Here is a 19,614-nt window from a genome sequence, read left to right on the forward strand (position 1 = left end):
CTTAAGGGAAGGGGAAGGTGTCAAGGCGCAGAGAAAAATCCAGCCAGCTTGTTTTCCTTAGGGGGAGGGGGAAGGGTCTGCATGGAAACCGGTGGGCGCCAGCTTGGTTTTCTTCTCAAGGGGAGGGGGAAGCTGCCACAAATGGGAAAGACAAGCTATTAATCCTGTTAATGCTAGATAAGGGGGAATTGCAAGAAATGGGGAATAGACAAACTTGTTAACTGTATCATAATGAGCGATCCAGGTCAATGGTCGCAACTTCCAGTGCAGAGTCCCCTTTGGATAAATTTCTCAGCGGTGGTTACAGAATGTGCAGGTAGGAAGATGTCTATTGTTAGTGGACTTCAGTCTTAAGATTCCCTCAAAGTAGGAATCTCCTGACCCATGTCCTGCTGGGTATAGGCTAAGAGATTGGGGGAAAGGACTGAAGCAATACTAATCTGCTAACTAAAATCTCAATGCTGAATGTCTCCCTTTTAAACTTAGGATTAGGCAGTTTAGGGCTGGCGCAGGGTTAAAGTCTCAATACTATCAAGCTATTGCCAACCACTGGAGCATGAGTTCAATCCCCAGCCAGAAAGCTGACCCACATGGCAAGGCACATCTCTCCTGTCTCCCCTCTGCTCCCCTCAATACATCTGCCTGTTCTGCTCCCCACTCTGTCTCTATCATCTCCCCCCACCCCTGCACCTCTGACCTACACCCCAGTTCTTGTATGCATAAATAAATAAAATTAATCTTTAAAAAATAAATAAATGAAAATAAAATTGGGCAGTTTCTATATTAACCTGCTTTCAGCAAAGCTATATTAATGACCTTTAAAATTGTTTTAGTTTATTTTTGTCTACAATTAACCCGTTAACTAGTTAGCTCACCTTGGGTACAGGGAAGCATATAGACTCTTATTCATAAACAATGACAGTAATAAACCAACAGCAGCTCTTGGTCTGGTGTGCTCATGGGTCTCCATGCATCTTCAATATATCAGCAACTGATTGACAAAGTGAAGTAGAAAGGTGAGTGATCTCGAGCTGTCAAGCTATATAGTCCCCATACCCGAGAGACAAGGACTTGGGATTTATGTAGCTCCCCCAAACTTTGCAAGTTGCACAGAACATTGCCCATGGGAAATTTTCCCAGAGACCTAGCACTATCTGCTTGGTTTGCCTGAATGAGCCTGCTATTGGCTTCACTCTCTGATTTTACCTATGGGAAGACTAAACGAATTCCATGAGTTTTAGACAATTGTTTATTGCTACGTCATAAAATTTCAGCAACGGAAGTGGCCTCTGAAGACTCTCTAAGACCACTTATCTCTGGGAAAAGAATTTGCATGCAACCCACAGGGCTATTTGGAACCATCCTCAGTCTGTATGGTTGACCTTCCTCATTTGAAATGGGGCATTCCTAGGCCCCCAGCTGGCTTTCAACTTCTCTTTTGCATTAATTGTAAAATGGCTGTGACAATGGTATATGGAAAAATAAAGAAATGAAATAAGGAAATGAAAGAGAAGACTATGGCGAGTGTGCAGGCTAATTGTGTGTGTCAGATTGTTAGGGGCCCTAACAACCTGAAAAAATGTTCATCTGAGACTGCATCCCAACCTCCATATATTCAATCTTCATCACCATGGAAATGGTGGCAAAAAGTGAAAGGGGGGGAATTGTTAGGGGGAAAAGGATGTCCCAAAGCTAATTCCATATAGGCTTTGTGGACTCCATCCCCACCCCAGGTCAAAGCCAAAGACACTGGGAACTCCAAATCTCATCACCGCCAAAGGGAAGGTGGCTGGGACCTGAGGGTGGGGTTATGCAGCCAGGCAGATATAAAAGGCAGACACGTGGGCTTTGGGGGGTCCCCATTTTGGGCTCTCCACCAGCTCGCAGCGTCCGGCCAGCTCTGAGAGTGACTTTGGGTTTCCAGGTCGTTGGATCGGGTAGGACGCATTAAAGACTTTATTTCCCTATTTTCTCCCTGAGTTGTACATTTTCCTTATTTCCTTTCCTCTTGTAAATAAACCTTTTATTAACCTTTTGTGTGTGTCTGTAGTAGAGTATTCATAAGTCCCTTTAAAGCGCGCGGGTGAGGACCCACAGCCAGGAACACGTTTAATATCGGGGTTGCTCTATAACAAGATCAGCTAGCCCACGGTATCCAGATATTTGGTCAAACATTATTCTGGATGTTTGTGTGAGTGTATTTTTGTATGAGATGAAAGTTTAAATCAGTGGACTTTGAGTAAAGCAGATTGTCTTCTATAATGTAGGTGGTCCTTATCCAATCAGTTGAAGGCATAGATAGACTAGAGACTGACCTCCTCTGTGTAAGAGGGGACTCTCCAGCAGATACAACCTTTGTTTTGTTTTTTTTTATAAAGATTTTATTTATTTATGCATACAAGAACTGGGGTACAGGCCAGAGATGCAGGGGTTGAGAGGATTCACCAGAGACAGAGTGGGGGGAGAACAGGCAGATTGACTGAAATACACTGCTGAGGGGAGCAGCGGGCAAGTCAGGAGAGGTCTGCTGAGCCATGTGGGTAGCTCCCTGCCCGGGGATTTGTTAGGGGGAAAAGGATGTCCTAAAGCTAATTCCATACAGGTTTTGTGTACCCCCAGGCCAAAGCCAAAGACACTGGGAACTCCAAATCCTATCACCACCAAAGGGAAGGTGGCTGGGACCTGAAGGTGGGGTTAAGCAGCCAGGTTGATATAAAGGCAGACACGTGGGCTTTGGGGGTCCCCCATTTTGGCTCTCCACCAGCTAGCAGCGTCTGGCCAGCTCTGAGAGTGACTTTGGGTTTCCAGGTCGGCGGATCGGGTAGGACGCATTAAAGACTTTATTTCCCTATTTTCTCCCTGAGTTGTACAGTTTCCTTATTTCCTTTTCCCTTGTAAATCAACCTTTTATTAACCTTTTGTGTGTGCCTGCAGTGGAGTATTAATAAGTCCCTTTTAAGCGCGCGGGTGAGGACCCACAGCCAGGAACCCGTTCAATATCGGGGCTGCTCTATAACAGATTGAACGTGTGCTGCAGAGGCTGTGGTCAGCTTCACAGTGCTGTGCTTAACCCCTAGTGCCATCTGGGAGGCCCCAGATACAACTTTTGAACTCAAACTTTAGACTTTGGATTTGGCAATCTTTGTAATTCCAGTTCCCTAAAACTAGTCTCTTTCTCTCTCTCTCATTTGTATATATACATTTTTATGATAACATAACCCTGCCGAGCACAGACTTTGTCATCTATCAGGAGTGTGATGCTGTTGTGACAAATACTAAAGCTGTAGCAGTGTCTTTAGCACTGGGTGTTGGTAGAGGCTGAAGAGTTTTGAGATGCCTATGAGGAAAGCCTGGATTGCCCCGAAAGGGCTGCTGCTGAGAGTGTGTACGTTAAGGGCCTCAAATAGAAATGAGGAACAGGTTATTGGACACTGGATGAAAGAAACCCATGATACAAAGTGGCACAGCCCTGGTTGAGTTGTGCCTCAGTGTTCTGTGCCAGTAGAAGTTGTGAGTGCATGACAAACTTGGATAAGTAGTAGAGGAAATTTGCAACTTGGTGTGAAAATGCAAGAGGGAGGGTGCAATTGCAGAGGGAACTGTTAAGCAAAAAGGACCAGAACTTGACCATTTGGGAATTCCTCAGCCATCATGTTAGAGCCCGATGACGTGGCTGGGGTCCAAGTTAGCAGGCAGGGGGGAGGCGGACAGCAATAGAATTCAAGCCTCCGTCTCTGTTCTGGACATCTCATTACTGCTGGCAGCAAGCCAGGGCCTAAGCTTCTTGAATGAGGTGGAGGCATTGCTGGGAAACAGGACGGAACTGTGTGGCCATGTTCATCTCTAAAAAACTGAAAACAGGGCCTCCCTGGTGGCCCAAGGGGTTAGGACACAATCTATAAAGCTATTTGCAGCCACTGCAGCATGAGTTTGATCCCCAGCCAGGAAACTACCCACATGGTGCAGCAGACCTCTCCTGTCTCACCTGCTGCTTCCCTCAGCAGTGTATTTCAGTCGATCCACCTGTTCTGTTCCCCCGTCTCTGGTGAATCCTCTCATCCCACCACACCTCTGGCCTGTAACCTAGTTCTCATATGCATAAATAAATAAATCTTAAAAAAAAAACACTTGAAAACAGATGGGCTTCATCCTCTTGCTTTTAAGCTTTTGCTCTCATGCTGATTTCAGCTCAGTGTTGCGGATAGGATGAGTTGACCAATTAATCTTCTTCCTGTTCTTCCTCATCTGATTCCCCTTGTAAATAAACCTTTTATGACCTACAGGATGGAATGGAGGAGTCATCCAGCTGCAACATGCATCTTTTTTTTTTAAAGATTATTTATACAAGAACCAGGGTACAGGCCAGATGTGCAGGAGGGTGAGAGGATTCACCAGAGACAGAGTGGGGAGCAGAACAGGCAGTCTGACTGAAATACACTGCTGAAGAGCAGCGGAAGAGACAGGAGGTCTGCTGTGCCATGTGGATTGCTCCATGGCTGGCAGGGATCGAATTGGCACTGTAGAGGCTGCGGACGCTTCATAGCGCTGTGCTTAACCACCTGGGCCACCAGGGAGGCCCAGCAACATACATTATTTAAGAAAAGTTAAGAGTGGTCTTAAGGTAACTCAGATCAGGGCTGGCACTCCCATTAGGCCAGGGCACAGAGGGAGGTTGTATGAGGAGAGGGGAGAGGGCTGCATCTTCATGCCCCACTGAGGCCTCAGGAGAAAGCAGCCCTGCAGATGTGAAACAATGCACAGATGCTGTTTAAGGTTCCCTTTCATCCCTCTGCCCCCCCACCTGCCACATCTGAGATATTTGTGATAGTGCATAAGCTGACTGACACAGTGGATTCCACTAATGGGGGGAACCTGTGGTGTCATGGGTAGTTCAGAGCAAACTGGTATTCAGCACATGCAGGAGAGGGAAGTCCCTGGACATGAAGCAGGATTTTGCTGAACCCACAGTCTTGGGTTGAACCCACAGAGCTGGTTGAGGGGAGTGGGAATTGAGTCCAGGTTAGGAACTAACACCAAGCAACGATGCATCCTTAGCGCTCAGGGTCCTGGTGAATATCTTGCATGGAATGAGGGCAGGTCTGAGGTCTCTCCCTGCAGATTGCCCAGGTGAGGCTGCTGTTGCAGGGCACATGGTCTCTCCAACCTCTGACAGAGGAGGAAAGTGGCAGCCTACAGGAACAATCAGTAAGTTTGTATCTCTAAGAGGCAGGCAACGTAAAGATATATAGAAGTGCCTGTTGACTCCTAGGGGTAATAATAGCAATTATAATGGTGGTTGCTCCCCTCTCACTCCCCCACCTGTGGACCTGTCCAGTGCACCTAAAATCCAGAACACTGTGAAGTTGTCAAACAATCATATTTACAAAAAATAGTAACATAATATGGGCTGTGGGTAATAGGTGTTTACAAGACTGTGAAAGTCCTGTGTGTTACTTGCCCTGCTTAAATAGGAGTCTACATTTAAGTGACATTGAATAGCCAATTACTGGTTAGATGCCAGTAAACCCCTATAGAAGAGAAATTTCATCCTCATCCAGCTAGGAACATCTGTGAATGAACACACCAGAGTCTCCACATTGTGATTTCTTTTAGTGCCAAAAGGAACCAAGTCATGAGGATTCTAACTTCCTGCCATCTTTAGGTAGGTGCGAACTAAGAGTCCTTGGGTCCAGGTATTTACAGGAGGTGAGCAGAGCATGCTCAAAGGGCCTTTGTTCCCCTGGAAAGCCTGATACCATCAGATGGTGACTGCTCTCCAGTCCCAGGTTAGACATTGCTGGACCCACACATTTCTGCACTCACCCTGCACTTAGACACTCACAGGAAGCAGGACAGGCTTATTGGGTGGTTATGTTACTGAGAATAGGCCTGAGTCTGCTGCCGTCACTACCAAAAAGCCAATAGGCAGAGACAGGAATTGAATCTATAAGCACTTTATTTTTCACATCGCCAGCCATTGGTTTGAGAGGACAGAGGGACCATGCTACCATGGCCATTGATTTGTGAGAACGGGAGGACTGTTCTGCCATCTCATCTCGAGCGGGCCTTTTTAAAACGAGTTAAACAAAAATAGTCTTAAGCAAACAGTTCAGAACAGCCTGTCATTGTTGAATCAGTTTATTAGAATTGGCCATAGAGAGGCATGAATTCTACTTGCAGATTGCCCCAACTTAGCTGTGCAGCAGGCAATGTATCATCTCTGGGTTTTAGGTTTCTCCAATATAAAAATGGAAGCTGGGTCTCCCTGCTGATGCAAGGGTTTAAGTCTCAGCACCATGAAGCTATCTGCAGCTTCTGCAGCATGAGTTCGATCCCTGGCCAGGCAGGAAGGTGATCCACATGGTGCAGCAGACCTCTCCTATCTCGCCCGCTGCTCTCCTCAGCAGTGTATTTCAGTGGATCTGCCTGTTTTGCTCCCCATTCTGTCTCTGGTGAATCCTCTTACCTCCTGAACCTCTGACCTGACAGCAGAGGTCTGCTGGGCCATAGCTCCGTAGCAGGGATCAAACTCAGGCTAGGGAGGTGATAGCACTGAGACTTAATCTCTAGACCACCAGGGAGGTCCCTAAACCTGCCCTTTTGGATTTAAACTTTTCTTGTTTGCATCTACGGAAACATCATTTTCTCCTTGGCAAACTCACCTCAGGCCACTGAAAGGGAAACTCCACCAAAACTTTTTCTCAGATGTAATGCAAGGGCCCTATTTTTTGAACCCAACAATCTCATTAGAACCCCATCAAGATGAACATCACTATAGATTCATTTCAACTTGGTTTTGGTGATGATGGGGTTCTCATGAGATGGGGTCCAGTGAGTGGGATTGATGTGGTTTTTGTAGAGTTGTGGGGTCCTTGGATTCACTCTGGGAAAGGTTTTGTTACAGGGCAGGGAGAGGGGCACCCCCAGACCCCGCAAACTTGCCTGCTCTAAATAGGTTCTGCCATCTGCCGCATCGACACAAAACATATGAGACTTTAATGGGAAGGAACTTTAATACAATTAGGAAACAATGCAGGAAAGGCAAAGAATATAGTTTCTAAATCAAGCACCCAAAGTTACCCATCCCCGCGTGGGTAAAAGTTCACTCAAGCAGGATTGACCCAGAGCAAGGCCCCAAAGCCTGCCACATGTCTAAAGCATCTTCCAGTGGGGACCCACAGAAAGGATCAGAAACCACCAGACAAGTCTGCAAGGAAAAGAGCAAAACCAAAATCAAGACAAAAACCGCCATTGTCACCTCCCCATGGGTCTCACCCACATCTGTGTCACCCAGTCCACGACCAGAAGGCAAGCACAGTTTCTTTACGTGTCTCTAGGCTCCATGTGCCTCCTCCAGGTCTCCTTCTGGCTCCATCCTGCTTCCTTCCTTCTTCAGTCTCCTCTGCAGCTTCCTTTCTCCTGCTCAGCTCCACCCTTACTTGGGTGGGGCAGGGAACCTGGTACCTCCTCCTTTCCTGGGGACCACCCTGTTACAGTTTCACCAGAGCTCCCACTTCAAAGACACATTTCAGCAACACACTTCGAGTTCCCCAGGCGAGTTTCTCCATGAGGCAGAGACATTAGGAATATTTAAAAGAGCAGGTTTATTAGGGAAAGGGAAAGGGACAGGTTTGTTGAGAGAGGCCTGCATGGTTGTAGGCGGGTGGCCTTGAGGAGAGTGGCCTCCGCTGAGGGAGGTCAAGAGAAGTCCCGGCAGGTCACGGCCAGGCAAGAGGCCGCTGCCCTGCAGAGGGTGAGAGTTGAAGAGGCACCTGCATAGTCACAGGTGGGCAGACCGAGTGCTGCCCTGAGCCTGCAGAGATTGCACTGATATAGTCCTTCTCTCTTTGGGAGGGGTCACTCCTCCATGGAGTGGCCTGTTTGTTGCTGATTTGGGATAACTAGGCAAAACCAGGAAGAGATTCCAGGGTGGGCCCAATCTCCATATCTTTACCCTCAGGTCTGTGCTCCATTCCCTGTAGTATCTGATCCTGCTTGGGTCTCATGCCTTGTGATAAGGCACTGGTGCCCGAGGTCATGACCTCTGTAGCTGGGTTAATGGTCATGTTAATACACTTGACCCCCACCTCCTTGTGTGAGTCAGGTTTTAGTCTTGTGAGGCCTCCTTTCCAGTTTTTCTATTCCTGTCCTCCATCAGGATCTCTGGGTTACCTCTGAGAAAAGTTTCAGCGGAGCTCCCCTTTCAGTGGCATATGGCAAGTTTGCTAAGGAAAAGATATCTGCATAGACACAAATAGGCAAAGGCCACATTTTGTAAGGACAGTTTTATTAGGAAAAAGAGAAAGGAAAAAAACAGGTACCTGCATAGACAGAGGCTGACAGTCTTGGGACAAGAACTAGCTTTTGCTGAAGTAGGAGTTGTTCTTATATAGTGTTCTTTTGAATATTCATTCCTTTGTAGACAAACAATATCCATTTCTATAGCAGTCCATTCCTAAAGATTTCCTGTGTCTAAGGATTTACATCCTTAGCTGGTTTAATGACTATGTTAATCAATTCTACCCCCACCTCCAGTTTCTGACCTTGTGAAGCCGCCATTTTAAAATTTTTACTCTAAGCCTCCATCAGCACCTTACTTCTGACAATTTTTACCAGATGTTCTTGCGTGGAATATAGGTGTTTATTGGAAAATGTTTGCTAATTGCCTCACATTCAAGACCTTCGCTTCTAGAGTAACTGTAGTTGAGCTCCTATTGTTATAGGACAGGGAGAGGGGCAGCCCCAACCCCGCAAACCTGCCTATTCTAAATGGGTTCTGCCATCCGCCGCATCAACACAAAACATAGGAGACTTTAATGGGAAGGAACTTTAATAAAACTAGGAAACAACACAGGTAAGGCAAAGAATCTAGTTTCTAAATGAAGCACCCAAAGTTACCCATCCCCTCGTGGGTAAAAGTCCCTCCAAATGGGATTGGCCCAGAGCAAGGCCCCAAAGCCTGCCACAAGTCTAAAGCATCTTCCAGTGGGGACCCACAGAAAAGAGTCAGAAACAACCAGACAAGCCCGGAAGGAAAAGAGCAAAATCAACATCAAGATAAAAGCTGCCATGGTCACCTCCCCACAGGTCTCACCCACATCTGTGTCACCCAGTCCACAACCAAAAGACAAGCACAGTTTCTTCACATGTCTCTAGGCTCCATGTGCCTCCTCCAGGTATCCTGGCTCCATCCTGCTTCCTTCCTCAGTCTCTTCTGCTGCTTCTCCTCTTGCTGCTCAGCTCCACCCTCCCTTGGGTGGGGCAGGGAACCTCCCCCTTTCCTGGGGACCACCCTGTTACACTATCACCACAACATCAGTACTGATGAATTAGTTAATAAATTTGAAATCACTCATTAAGAGAAGGATGCACTCATGGGCAATGCAAACTTGGAGCACAATTGCAAAGAGTTTGCCCTGGAGTGATTACCACCTAATGTGTTGCTCACAGCCTCGCCATAAACTCTTTAAAAAAAATCTGCTTTCTGGAAAGGGTAATATTTACAGCGATGCACAAGGGGAATTATAGCATGACTATCTCGGCCTGATGGTTATTATAGATCCAATTTAAGAACAGGAAAGGTGGAGCCAGAGGAGTGGAACTATTGTAGAGCAACCCCAATACAAAATGGGTGCCTGACTGTGGGTCCTCACCCGCGCGCTTGAAAGGACTTATCAATGCTCTACTGCAGGCACACGCGAAAGGTTAATAAAAGGTTTATTTACAAGGGAAGGGGAAATGAGGAAGTGTACAGCTCAGGGAGAAAAGTGGGAGACAAAGTTTTAAATGAGTCCTACCTGATCCGCCGATCAGGAATCCCAAAATGGCGCTCTCAGAGCTGGCCGCGAGCCAGGAGCCGTGAAGCCAGGAGGCGAGCGACAGCGAGCCCCCCCAAGGCCCACATGTTTGGTTTTTATATCCAACCTGGCTGCCCAACTCCACCCTCAGGTCCCAGCCACCCTCCCTTTGGTGGTGACGGGATTTGTCTTTCCCAGTGTCTTGATGGTTTTAGTCTGGAGTGGGGGTGGGGTCCACAAAGCCTGTATGGGATTAGCTCAGGACATCATTTCCCCCTAACAGAAACAACAACTGAAAGTAACAGAAATAAGAGCTGGATTATTTCTCTTGCATTTTACTATTTCTGCTGTTTTGAGAATCCTCCCTGTGTAGTGTTGTAGAGGCAGTATTTTTGATCATTGTTTACATTTCAGTATGTCAGGCCTATGAATTAGTCTTGAATCATGAAAAATTTCTCACTATCTATTATCACTTTCATTTGTTCTGAAGGTGAGTTGTATGTGAATCTGCCATACGACAACTTGTGGGGTTCCCCTTTACCTACATCTTTGGGGATCTAGAGGACTTGTGCAATAATGACCAAGCCATGTAGTGAAATACTTGGACACTGAACGAGCTTGAAGGACAGTTGACTTTTTGTGGAGTTTCACATATCATTGACCCCTTAAAAATTCTGATCTTATACAACATAATTATCAAACATCAATATTTAACTCAGATGAGACCTCTGTTATTTTTAGAATTATAGCCAACTTTTCTATTACCTGTGGATTCTACAAAGAGAAAGAAGAAGAAAAGAGATAGAGATTGAACTTTGATGAAAGGACTGGAATTATAGATTAAAAGATCACACAGATACCTCTAAACTTCATTTTAGGTTATTAGACAAACAGTCCTGCTGTTCTCCCACACACATCCACCCATCCACCACCCATCCATCTATTCATTCACCCTTTAATCCATCCATCCATCCATCCATCCACCCATCCACTCACTTTCCTATCCAAGCATGCATATATCTACTTATCCACCATCAACCCACCTATCCATCTATCCATTCATCTTCCATCTAGCCATTCATTCTTTTTTTTTTTTTAACAATTTTTTTTTTAAATTTTATAGAGGCATGTTTATTTGTTTGTTTGTTTTTTTGTTTATACAAGCACTGGGTACAGTCAGAAGTGTGGGAGGGTGAGAGAATTCACCAGAGCCAGAGCGGGGAGCAGAGCAGGCAGAAGGACTGAAGTACACTGCTGAGGGGAGCAGCGGGCGGCAGGAGAGGTCTGCGTGCCATGTGGGACCCTCCTCCGGTGGCTGGGGAGCAGCCGGGGATTGAACCGGCGCCACAGAGGCTGCGGGCAGGTTCGCAACCCAGCGCTCAACCACTGCGCCACCGGGGAGGCCCTAGCCATTCATTCTTTCATCCATTCATTTATCAAGTCACCCATCCACTTATATACCCACTATTAGGGAGACCCTTTCCAGCTCTAGCAGTCCATCATTTTATGGGACTAGCACTATTCCAGGCACATGGGATATGAGGCATTGCCCCTGGATTTATTTATAAGCTAACTTGGGGGGTCACAATATAGTTTGCAGTCAGACTGGGTATTCTTACCGAATTTTGGGCATTGATAATTGTAAACTTTCCCACACCCATTTTTGTTTACATCACGGTTTCTGGCAGAGGAAATCAAATTATATCACCAAGCATACTGTATTGCAGGTTGTTGATATTTTAAATAACAACAACAATAACTATCATATGAATAGTGATTCTCAATCATGGGTAATTTTGCCTGCCAGGGACACCTGATAATGTCTGAAGACATTTTTGGCTGCCACACCTGGGCTAGAGGGGTTAGTACTACTGGCATTAGTGGATGGAGGCCATGGACATTACTAAGCATCCTGCAATGCATAGGGCAGTTCCACAACAAGGAAGATTCCAGTAGTGCTAAGGTTGAGAACCTCATGTGTATGTGTGTTTGCATTTAAAAAGCTACTTGCGGGCCTCCCCGGTGGCGCAGCGGTTGAGCGCTGGGTTGCGAAGCTGCCCGCAGCCTCTGCGACGCCGGTTCGATCCCCGGCTGCTCCCCGGCCACTGGAGGAGGGTCCCACATGGCGCGCAGACCTCTCCTGCCGCCCGCTGCTCCCCTCAGCAGTGTCCTTCGGTCCTTCTGCCTGCTCTGCTCCCCGCTCTGGCTCTGGTGAATTCTCTCACCCTCCCGCGCTTCTGACTGTACCCAGTGCATGTATGAACAAAACAAACAAACAAACAAACAAATAAATAAATAAACACGCCTCTATAAAAAAAAAAAAAGTTTATAAAAAGCTACTTGCCAGGTATTCATACCTACTACGTGACTGATAAAGTGGATGCAAAAGATGATGGAGAGAGCCCTTTCATACCTACTGTGTAATTAAGAATGTGAGTGGAGAGAATGATGAAAGGGACACATTCATACCAACTGTGATAGGGGGCTGCAGATGATGATGGAAAGGACCCATATAGACTTACTGTGTGATCGATGATAAAGTGGATGCAGAAGATAGTAGAAGGGATCCATTCACACCTACTCTGTAATAGATGAGTGCAGGGGATGATGGAAGAGACTCATTCATATCAGGTATGATAGGTGGATGCAGAGGATGCTGCAAGGAACACATTCATACCTTCTGTGTGACTGTGAAAGTGCTTGCAGCGAATATCCAATTTAAGAGAGTTAGGCACGTTGACAATTTTTTTTGCGTGGGTGGAGGTTCTAAGATGGGATTGACAGCTGTACCTTACACCCTTTTTGTGGCAAACCCCTTGACAGAGGCAGTTTCCAAACCTGGGGCAAACTGGGTCCCACCCGAGGAGCTTTACAAAACTGACTAATCCACCCCCAGAATGTGATCCAATTATGCCAGGGTGTGGCCTGGGCATCAGGATTTAACATGCTCTTTGTGGTTATTAAGGGCACCCAAGGGTAAGAGGCTCTGTTCACAGAGTAAACTGACAGGAACAGTCTTGGGGAGTCCTCTCAGATCTCCCAGCAGAACCTCTTCTTCTGCAGAGATACACTTCCTGCTTAGAGTGTGACTTCTTTGTTTATTATGTTTTCTCTTCTGTCTTGGATTTGGGTATATACCTTGTCCCACGATACATTTTTGTTTCTTTCAAAAACTTCTCATATTTTTTCAAATACAGGTATTAGATGTAAAAAAAATGAAAACCCATTGCTGAGGGTTTTCCCTCTGTGGCCCAAATATGACCTTCCTGGGGACCTATCAAATAGTGCAGAATGTTAGAAATAAGTGTGTTAACAGGTGCTTAATCAATACTGTTGTGGGCAAGGGCTCTCAATTCTCAGGGACTATTTGTCCATTGGCTTTGCTACTGAGTCAACAAACAGGAAAGGTTAGGTGTACTTTGGCAAAGGTGTGAATTTCCGTCTTCCACTCTGGCTCCCTCCCGCCCCTTTCCCATCATGAAAAGCATCTGTGAAAGTCGTAGCAGAATTTCTTTATTTTTAATTATAAAAAAAATTTTTTTGGCAGCAGAATTTCTTTTACCTTTCTGGAAGGATGCCCAGATTCTGGCACCATTTTCCTTCTTTTCAATTATGTGGTATTCTACTCTCCAAAGAGGCGTGTTCCTCCAGCTGCACTTGTGTCAACAGTTCCTCTCACTGGGGCAGGTAACATTCCAGGAACTTGGGCCAGAGCACCCTCACAGGTGCAGGAGCCCGCAGGGCACAGCAGCCTGACGCTTATAGGCACATGGACTTGGCATTCCCCTCCTCTGGCCAGGCCCGTGCTGGCTCTAGTGGTGGGTGGCAGGGATCTTATAGCAGAGAAACCTAATTGGGGAGATCAGATCGAATTTAGCTCAGACATTGTCTTGTTCTATACGCTCTGAAGCACCTCGTAGGTTCCGACTCTGGTTTCTCAGCAACGAATACTGAGTGGAATCATGAGATTGATGCAGGACAAGATATCTGGAAGGCTTTGGGGGGATAAAATATCTGGAAGGCTTCTCTGGGTGCAGATTAGGGGCTGGCAGGCTGAAGAGCAGCCTGTCTTCCTTCGTTTCAGGTCACTTGCCAGCATTTCCCAGATGGTATCTTCTGGAACAGTTCAAGGATGTCAAGAAACTTTGTAAGTCAGAGTTCTGGTGGCTGGTAGACATCATGACAAGAATGCAAAAAAAAAAAAAATGACAATAACTAGTAAGTTTTGCTAATCAGTTTTCAACTGACTAGAGTCAGAGAGATCTGTGGTCCTGCATCCTGATGAATAGTCCTTCATATTCTTTTTTTTTTAAACATTTATTTATTTGTTTGTTTGTTTGTTTGTTTATACAAGCACTGGGTACAGTCAGAAGCGCAGGAGGGTGAGAGAATTCACCAGAGCCAGAGCGGGGAACAGAACAGGCAGACTGACGAAATATACTGCCAAGGGGAGCAGCAGGTGCAGCAGGAGAGGTCTGTGCGCCATGTGGGACCCTCGCCGGTGGCCGGGGATCGATCCAGCGCTGCAGAGGCTACCGGCAGCTTCGCAGCCCAGCGCTCAACCGCTGCGCCACCAGGGGAGGCCCTTCTTCATATTCTTTTATAGTCTCAAAATTAGATGGGAAAACATGGCTATTTGAAATAGAAAATTTATAAAATACATTTCCATGGTAACAACTTGGATGTTTTCAACAATTCCCCTATCTGGCATTGCCTAATCCAAAAAAGAGTTTGAAGCAATTAAAAATGGAGGAGGGAGTTCTACCAAGACTACACAGCAGCAACCAATCTGGGAGAATTTCTCCTAATGATACAGTTCAGCAGGCAACTGTGGGTTCCAGGAAGTATCTATGGCTGTTCACGCCCATCTCCCTGGACAAATGAACAGCATTTACAGCTCACTGTGCACCTGTCTTTTGCAACAAGAAGTCTGTCCCCTTATTTTGTCAATGAAAATCCAAATAATTTTCTTTTGGGAAGAGGAACTCAATGCAGATGGCCTCTCTGCAAGAGAGAGGAAGGAGGTACAAACCCCAGCATCTGGCTGAAGGCAGTTCCTAACTGCTCCAGCTCTAAGGACTAGACATAAACCACGCTGAGGTCCCAAGAGAATTAACATGAAAAAAATAAAATCACACTCAAAAAAGAAAATTCACCAAAAAAAAAGGAAATTTTACCCTTTGGATGATATTTAGCTCTCCTTTCTGCTCACACCACATGTGGCTCTACATGATAGACTTATATAATCATGATAGACTTCTACTTATTTGATAATAATTGATTGTTAATGTTTGTCTCTCCAGGCCAAGAGTCATGTCTTATTTATTCTTTGACAAGATAATACATACTGACAGTTGGATTAAATTGATACAACAGCTGGTACATTCACTTTCTATTGCTGCCGTAACCAATTACCACAAACTTGGTTTAAAACAACACAAATTCATTACCTTACTTTTCTTCAGGCTATAAATCTTGCTAACATCCTTATGTTAGCAGAGCTGTGCTTTTTCTGGAGAGTCAAGGGAAGAAACCGTTTCCTTGCATTTTCCAGCTCCTAGGGGCGGCCACATCCCTTGGCTCATGGCCCCATTCTCCATCTTCAGAGTTATCACTGGTGTGGTAAGTCCATCTCAGAGAGAGGTTCTGATGCTAACCCTGCTGTTTCCCTCTTCAATTCAAAAGGATACTTGTGATTAACTGGGTACTCCCAACAAATGCAGGATCATTAAGGTCAGCTTACCTTAAAATCAGGATGAGCAATTTTCCCTTAGTCTTCAACTTTAATTCCCCTCGCCATGGTAAGGTAACACATCCACAGGGTCTAGGGAGTAGGCATGGAGCTCTTTGGGGACCATTATTCTTCCAACCACACCCATCAATGTGCTTGGCACATTACAGGCATGCAGTGCACCTTTGTAAGTAAAATAAAATAAACAAACACACCTCTATAATTCAAACTAACTTTTCCCACATTGTTTTGTTAACAAGGCTGTCATTTTCTATCTGCATTTAAGCTATGACTTTTTCTTCATTCTCTAAATTAAATCATTATAACAGTTACTAAAGTTTCCAAGTATAATGTATCCTGTACAATAGGGATTATTTTTCCTCAGTAGTAGCCTGCTGGAACAACAAAACAACAGCAGTTAGACTAAGCACAGAGGTTCAGACAAAAGAAGGTTCATGCCTTCGGGACCGACAAGCACTAACCATAAAAGAAGCTTCGAGTGTGCTGCTTGTTGCTAAAGTTGAGCCTAAATTAAACTGTATGATATTCTTTGGTGATGTGGCTTCATCATCATCACTGGCTTCAGGGTGGTTTTTTTTTTTTTTTAAGATTTATTTATTTATGCATACAAGAAGCGGGGTGTAGGCCAGAGGGGTGTGTGTGGGGGGTGAGAGGATTTACCAGAGACAGAGTGGGGAGCAGAACAAGTGAACTGAGTGAAATACACTGCTGAGGGGAGCAGCGGGCAAGACAGGAGAGGTCTGCTGAGCCATGTGGGTTGGCTCCCTGGCCAGGGATCAAACTCACGTTGCAGTGGCTGGTGGTAGCTTGATAGCACTTTTTTCCAACTCCTGCACCACCAGGGAGGCCCTTCCAGGGTTTTTCTCTGACTGAGTAAGTAAGAAGATGCCTATTCTGCCATGTAATATCAGCAAGAGGAATAGTTATAGTCACTTACTTTGGTAGGGGAGCAACCTTTCAATAGGATCTGAAGAGAAAGCAGATCTCCCAGGCCAAGGCTGGGTGGGTGTCATGATGTGGCTGCATGAAAACTTTGTTAACTGTAGTATGACTTTTTGCACTGTGCATCTATTCAGAACTTCCTTCAAATGCAGTCTCTGTGGGAAGTGCTAAAGCCATACTTTCCCCCCAATAGGAGGGGGAAAAGACCTGCCACCAATCCCCACCAAAGAGTAACAGTGTGGTAAAATGCATAGAAATTTCTCTGTACACAGTAAGAGCCTGGTTCAGGAAAACAGTGTGCCCCACAGAGAAAGACTAGCTAGACTATGATCACTGAAGAAAAGGAGAAATCAGTGTTGAGTGATAGTCTGCAGAACATTTACAGTATATTTCCTGTGTGCCAGGAATTGTGCAGTACTGTTCACGGTTTATTCATTATTGTAATAAGATGAGGAAACTAATGCTCAGAGATTAAGTAATTTACCCCAGGCCACACAGCTGACACTAGTTGGGAAACCTATTAACTTAACCACAATGCTGTTCTTTAGCAGTCCCTTAGAGACGAGAAATTGGAAATCAGTAGTAGAGCTCAACCTGCCAATGTCATTGGTCGTTGAATCTACTCATCTTAGATTAATTTTCTAGTAAACTGTACCTGCTCCTGAGTCTTTGGAGCAGATCCAGTGAGTCTTAACTAATCTCTCGATTAAGACCTGTGTTAAAGAACTGCTTCACTATGTTTACACATGGTGGACCCCACTAATGACGGCATACCTCATCTGCTGGGTTGACAGCAGTTGGCAGCACCCAGAACATAAAGTTCCAGTGGCCATGCTTACTTGGGTTGTGATGGCATTCATTGCAGATTTGGTAAGGTGTAGAATTCTACTCACTTTGAGGAGGATTATTTTCTATACCAGGAGATCAGTGTTCCATAAAGATGGTCCACATTTCCTATAGTGTGTAGTTGGTTGGGAATGCTGGTCATAGTGACTTCTTTCCCCCTGATGAGGAGGGAATGGTCACTGTTGGTGTCAGCAGAAACAAGAATCAGTGGGAATGGTTTGGAAATGAGTCAGCCTCAGCCTCTCACTTGCTCAGGTCAGTGCTCATGACTCTACATGCTGTGCTCTGCTCTACACCAGAAATGCCCTCCCAAGTCTGTGATTGGTGGGAGGGGGCCTCTGGAGTGGTTCAGTGTTGTGACATCATGCATATAATGGCATGCATCACCATAGCAAGGGCACAGCCAGGGAAGGCGCACAGTGACATAAACAAGCACGGTGCAGATTCCAGCTAACCAAGATAATGAACGGAAACTTTTAGTACTTTCTTCTCTAGAAGCTGTGGCACTGTTGACCTCCCTCCTTAAAACATTCCTATTGGCACCCACATTCTTCTGCTCTGGTGTTCTTGTCCCTCTCCTTCTCAGTTTCTTTAGTGGCTCCTCTCCTCGGCCTATTCGTCATCCTTCCTTGTTTCCAAGGATCTCTGTTCTTCAAACTCTCACTCAACACCTCCAAGTTACCACCAGATGCTTTTGGCTCTCAAATCTACCTGTCTCCTTCTGAGCTTCACACCTGAACTGATTTCTTAGGGGCTTTCCCATCCTGGGCCCTTAACAGATGTTTCCAAATCAAAATATTCAAACTCACAATTGTAAATCCATTTTCTGACCTCAGTTCCTTTGTTCAACCTCCCTCCCAAGGGCCTCATTTCTCATCACAGAAGATCCTGCTGAGTCTTTTTTTCCTAAGAAGTTTCTCAATTTGTCTTCTCTCCCCTCTGTAATACCAACTCTTCCTCAAAGGCTCATGGTTTCTCTAGGATTACCATTGTAACCTCTACACTGGCTGCCACCTGTCACCTTCCTTTCATGCCACCCTTTGTGTCTCTTTCACTTACCTGTCATGTTGGCAAGTTCCTCATGCTTCTACTGTCCGTGCAGCCTTCTAAGAAGAGTGGGGTCCTCTCCCCCCAGCCTCAGGCATTGCTCTCTGGCTCAGCTGCCTTTCTGGCCTGCTCCCCAGGGCCAGCACGCCTGCACACCTGCCCAAGATGTCTGTTCCTTTGTTATCCCACCCCCATGGTTTCTAGAAGTTGCCTCTGCCAAGAGGGGCCTTCTTGACCCCAAGATGGTCAGCTTCTCATCCTTTCTGTTAGATCTGATGTGCCTGGAGGAGGGCAGAGTGAGTCCCTGGTGTACAGAAACAGTCCTGAAGCAGGAACCTCATCTCAGCCACTTCTCCCCCGTCTGAGGCTGTGTGATAGCATCCTGGGTGCCTGTGGTGGGTGGTGGGTACATGGTGGGTATGTGGTACATTTTGCTCTCTCTAAGGCTCTGTGAAGGTGCTATGACACTTTGTATTCTATTGTCCTTACCTGACCACCAGGCCCTATTTTTCCCCTCTCTCAGTCTAGAATCGTCAAGAGGCCGAGAGTATCTTCCATCACTTCTTGCAGCCTTGAACGTCCCTCCTGCATATTAGCTCACAGCATCTGAGAAAGGCCATTACTTGCTTTACGACAAATATCAAACAAGCAGTGTTTGAAACGACTGTACACCTAGTCACTGTCTAAGCAGGACGTGAAGAGCTTGGGGTCCTATAGGCACAAAGATGAGGAATGTCATTTGTTTTGGGGAGGGAGCGAATCATGTGTGGAGTCCATGAACCCGGTTCAGTTTCCATGGGCCCCAGTGGAAGCAGGCCCCAAGTGCTGGTGATGTGATGGGCCTGGCTCATGCCAGCTGGGGTCTCTAGGGGTTTGACACTAACTGTGTGCTCTGGCTGAGCACCCAGTGTCTCTTGTCATTCACCCCCAATTAACATATGAACAAGGTAGTGGTGGGTGTGTATGGTGATGTACATCTGCAGAGATGTGAACCTAGTCCCCTGAATCATATACAGTGCTGAAAATCTATGTTACCTTAATGAATTAAGTAAATATTATATATGAATTTAAATATACATATATGACTACAACTTGCATTTGTTTCACTTTTAACATTTTCCCATGCTCTATCCACAGCCACACTGACGATCATTACCTAAAATTTTGCTTAAAGATATGGATAGTTGCACACTATAGTTAAGAGCTTCTGGAAGCTGTAAGGACTACTAC

General features: G+C 45.7%; 1 pseudogene; it reads right to left on the bottom strand.

Annotated features, from left to right (window-relative positions):
• LOC119245255 (60S ribosomal protein L19-like) overlaps positions 1-17,696 on the bottom strand; it is a 29,395-nt pseudogene extending 11,699 nt beyond the window's left edge.
• Positions 17,697-19,614: the final 1,918 nt, after the last annotated feature.

Source organism: Talpa occidentalis, unplaced genomic scaffold (assembly GCF_014898055.3).
Source record: "Talpa occidentalis isolate TD23 unplaced genomic scaffold, MPIMG_talOcc4v2.1 talOcc4.14, whole genome shotgun sequence".
Classification (NCBI taxonomy): domain Eukaryota; kingdom Metazoa; phylum Chordata; class Mammalia; order Eulipotyphla; family Talpidae; genus Talpa; species Talpa occidentalis.